At 37.8% G+C, this 5073-nt stretch overlaps 1 pseudogene; it reads right to left on the bottom strand.

Annotated features, from left to right (window-relative positions):
* Window positions 1-1069: 1069 nt before the first annotated feature.
* On the bottom strand, window positions 1070-1188 carry LOC114319463 (small nucleolar RNA U19; annotated as a pseudogene).
* Window positions 1189-5073: the final 3885 nt, after the last annotated feature.

Consider the following 5073-nt stretch of genomic DNA (forward strand, 5'->3'; position numbering starts at 1 on the left):
GTAATAGAGCACATCCAGTCATGTGCAGATTCATGTTGCCACGTAAAAAAAATATAAAAATGATAACACCGTCGTCATGGATTGAACCCAAGTCATCTGCATGATACATGAATACTCACCCCCACTTTACTACAAGTTTGTTATCAACTTAACTCCACTTAAATATTCATATAAACACAAAGGCTGTTTTTGTTCAAGGGGATAGGGTCATGAGATTGGATTATGTACCATGGCCAATCCTGAAAACCACGTTTGGACACAAAAGTGGGCTGGACTATACATGCAATCAGCACGAATGCAGCTACCATGTCATTAATAGAATTTAGATATAAAAAATCACAAAAATAAACTTATTTGTCAAAAAATTGATATATTAACCACTTGAACTAAAGAATATTATTCAACCAGTTTAAATTATTGTAAAAACACAAAATGAACCTCAGATGTACAAATGTTACAAACAATCAAAAAAGGAAAAAAAAAAAAAAAAAAACTGAAACTGATGGTACAAGAAAAACCAGAACAGGACCAAAAAAAAACAAACAAAATAACTTCACTACCAGTAAAAATTGGAGTCAAGGCTGTACATGACCTAAGAGGCTCATGGCAAGGACTCCAACAAGCTCCATTACTATAAATTACCATCACAGTACTATAGTACTGGCCAGTCCAACCTATACATTTCTCAATGATGCATATAGTGTAGGTATAAACAATTTTGATATTGAATGTGTACAGTGCCTTTAAAATTGATTAAAAATAAATTTAATGAAAATAAATATAACAAATACAATAAGAATAAAATTATTATACTTATATCCGAAGCAATTTAACAAAGGAACAGAGAAAGGTAACAGTTCCTTACCCTCAAACTTATTCGGAGAGAGGCTGAGAGATTCTTTCTCTCTCTCTTTAGTTTGTGCCTCTGTCTGGACCGAACAGTAACTGTGTATCCTTGTTCCGTTCAGTTATTCGGGAGGCAATTTTAACACACATATATATAAATCTTGTTCTATATGTCTAGGTATATACATGTACACACACACATACAGATACAGAAAGAGAAGGGAAATGTCCAAAGCTGCTTGGGAAACAATTGATGGTGAAACAAATAGTCCTACAAAAAAAGCCTTGGTCGAGGACCATATTTGGTTCCAAATTAGTTTATGCCCCCTAACTAAGCCAAGCTATGAAACCTTATAAAGTCATTCACACGGCTACTCCAAAAGGCAAATCTGCAACACCACATTAAACATAAAAGTGAAAACCCCACAAGAGACAGAAAGAGAGAATTACCAAAGGTGCTTATTGGAGGGCTGCTAGAGAGAGAATTACCTAGGCTTTAATTTTAGCAACATTTCTGCCTTAAAATTCTTTGAAAGGCAAAAAAAAAAAAAAACTCCTATTTGTTGTTGATGAATTACCACACAAGCAGTAGTAGAGCACGCATGCATCTAGTCACAAGGAGAGAGACGTTGCTATGTCAAGCAAAATATGTGTCGTGCCAATCCAAATCTGACGTTTGGATCAAAAGTGAGCCTTAAGATTAACAGTTCCTCAAACTTAGATTAGAGTCTAAAAGAAAAAAACACACTCTCTCTCTCCTCCTCTCTGTGTGTCCCGGGTTAATATCTTTGCCGTAGGGCCTCAAAAAGGAGACTACGAACTATACTTTTTGTTTTTTTTTTTGTCGAATCTACCGGACGATTATTCTGATTCGCTGCTTAAGCCTTTCTTAGCTGTTTGATTTTCTGACTATTTTAACGGCCCAGATTCGAGTTTGTCATACATGACAATTTTATATATTATCCGACCCGATTCTTCCGACTCAATTATCCGAATGACGTGGCAATACAAAAAGTGAACAAAATTTGACTAGCTCTATGGGTGTAAATTGGGCCCGGCTTGGCCCATCTGGGCTTGGGCTAGCCCATGTTGGGCTATTCGGGCTCTCATCAAAATTTGGGACGGGATGGGCCAATATACGGGTTAGAAAATTAGGCCTAGGCCCAAGTCCAATTAAGTATTCAGGTATTAGGTGGGCCGAGCCTCAGGACGGGCCAGCGAGTCTGAGCCTGGGCTCAGGCTTGGGTCAGACTTGAACATATTTTTAAATTTTTTTTTTCTATTTTTTCTACCAAAATTTATTCTTTTCTACTAATAATGACGCTAGGCCATGGAAAGGCCGGGTTTTGAGCAGGTCGATGGGTCGGGACCGCGGGCCAAACCAGGCTTTAAAATGATGGCATAGGCCTAGGCCCATGGTCCCAGGCCCATGGTCCCAGGCTGGCCTCGAGTCCGAGCCTAACTGAGTCAAGCCACCTTGGGCTATAGGTGAGCTTTGAGCCGCTCACGGGCCATAGACCATTTTTGCACCCGTTAGCTCTAGCGCATAATGCAAGGTCATAGGTTCGAATCATTTAATAGGAGGTTTGATATTTTTTTGGTAACAAAGTGATTTGTACCATGGAAAAGACTATGTTATATGGAAAATAATTAGGTATTTCCAAAATATTATGTGGTTATATTTTTTCATTAATTACCAATCATTCAATACAAAATCATAATATCTTACCTTCTCCACCAATCATATTATCATGGAGTACTATATGGCCGTACTTCCAAACTACCAAATAATCACTCATGTTACACACCCCTCAAAGGTGTGTACTATATGTAGCTTATAAGTTATAATTAAAAAAAAAAATAACATAACTTTATATTTTCTAAGTCATAACTAAAAAATAAAATAAAATAAGTCATAACAAAATACAACATGAGATATAACTAAAGATCTCATGAGTCTATAATTAAAATAATGTTATAATTAAAGAAGAAAAATTAGTCATAACTAAAAAAAGAAAACGATATAACCATGAGTGCATATGGTACACCCCTTTCAAAAGATATGTATAGTAGAATTTTCCTAAATTTATACAATTTATCAACAGTGTTACATTTACACAAAATCTTCCCCCACAAACCCTCATGAATGACATGGCAAGGTTGGTTGGAAGGTTTTGAGAGCACGTTTGGTAAGATGGAATGGACTAGAATGGAATGTCCATTCTTTTTTTGCATTCCTTTTCCCTTGTTTAATATGTCTTATTTAAGTAGGAATAGTCATTCCATTTGAATGGTTATTCCAATAAAATGTGGGAATGCCTATTCCTTCCTCTAACCTAAGAAATGACCATTTTATTCCATCATAGAATTACCATAAAATTTATCTATTATTTTTTTATTAGCACTTAAAAAAATTATTATTTAACTACTACCACCATTTCGTTCTCCTACCACCCTATCGCCACCGCCATCATCACCATCACCATCATCACCCTATTGTCACCACAACCACCACTACCACTACCACTACCACCACCACAACCACCATACCACCATACTACCAGCACCATTATTGTTGGTCGTTGCAACTGTCGCCATCACCAATATTATTGTTGGCCGTCGTAACTGCTACTGCTGCCACCACAACCACCACCACCATCGCAACCACAACACCACCTTTGTGATACCCCTGTTCTGTATTATGCTAATTGGTCCCAAATGTCATTGTGATTATATGTTTTGATATGATTTGTGTGCCATTATGTGAATATATATGATTTTGAAGTTTTACCTGTTCACCATAGGAATATCTGTTCGAATAATCAGCTTGGGAAATTCAATCGAGGGCCTTATCGGCCACAGAACCCGAAATTTATTACGCCATTGTGTTTGGCATAATTTTTAGAGCCTACGGTGAAATTTAATTGAAAATTTATTCGGGCCAGATTAAATTGAATTATTTAATGACATTGTGCTCCAATTGTTTAATATCTTAATTGTGGCTAGTGGGGCTTCTTGCATTTGAGCACTACACATCTCATTCTCTTATATACCTTCATTTTGGCTGATATTCACTCTAAGGAGAGGAGAGGGCCGACCTTTAGAGAGAGAGAAGAGAGAAAAATCTGTGTTTGATCTTGAGGGCTTGGAATCTTGGAGTCCAACTCAAATTGGACCATAGATTGAAGAATTGGACTTCTAGGTAAGCCATTGACTCTTGAAATTATGAATTGAACTTGTAATCTTGTGAGTTCAAGAGTTGTTTGTAATCAAGAGCATGTAATAAGTTGATTTTTGTTGAGTTTGAAGTCTTAGAACTCATGCATGTAAGAGATTACCTTGAATTTGCATGTTTGAGCTTGAAACACATGATCCATGTAGAGTTTTGGTTAAAGCTCATGTTGTAATCGCCATTTGTACCATCTGAGTTGGGAATGATGAGCATCTCCCACATGCATGTACAAATCATGGAAGTATAAGTCTTGAATGTTTGAGTTTGAGCATGTTGATGATGGGTTTGAGATGTTTTGGGACATGCATGTAGATAAATCATGAAATTGAGCTTCCTAATGTTGTAATCTTGTATTAGTAGCATGTTAGCATGTGTAAATGTGTAATTTGAGCCATTGCATGCAAGAAATGTAGATGGAAAACCGTATTGGAGCTCAAGAACACGATCTGGGAAACCCAGATTTTTGAGGTCCGCTCGAGCGGGGTAATGGCCGCTCGAGCGGTAAAATCGTGCTCCCAGCATTTTTGCAGAGTTGGATGTCCGCTCGAGCGGGACACCTCACGCTCGAGCGTGGAGTCTTGTAGACAGGCCTTCAGCTCGAGCGCATCTTTCGTGCAACCAGTACTTTAGCAGGCCTTAAGGGTCCGCTCGAGCGGAGAAGTTTACGCTCGAGCGGGGACCCTGTTTCCTGGAATTTTGTTCATGCATTCTGTGATTCGTTTTCCATTCTCTTTCACTTGTAAGCACTCTTAGGCATATGTTAAGCATTGTAAATGAGTTAATGAGATACGAACAAAGCCTAAAGAGGAATATGTGAATTAAAGAACGGATTGAACGGTTAGTGACCCTTTTGTATTCATGAAATGTGTAGGGTCAAGCTCCAGGGCGCATCCACAAGCCGATCACTGTGAGTAATATCAATATTTGAAAACTTGTCAATGTCCAACCGTTATTCCCCTATAAATATTATGAGTGGTTAATTGGAATTGTGGACA

Source organism: Camellia sinensis, chromosome 2 (assembly GCF_055761805.1).
Source record: "Camellia sinensis isolate YWXY chromosome 2, ASM5576180v1, whole genome shotgun sequence".
NCBI classification, from domain to species: domain Eukaryota; kingdom Viridiplantae; phylum Streptophyta; class Magnoliopsida; order Ericales; family Theaceae; genus Camellia; species Camellia sinensis.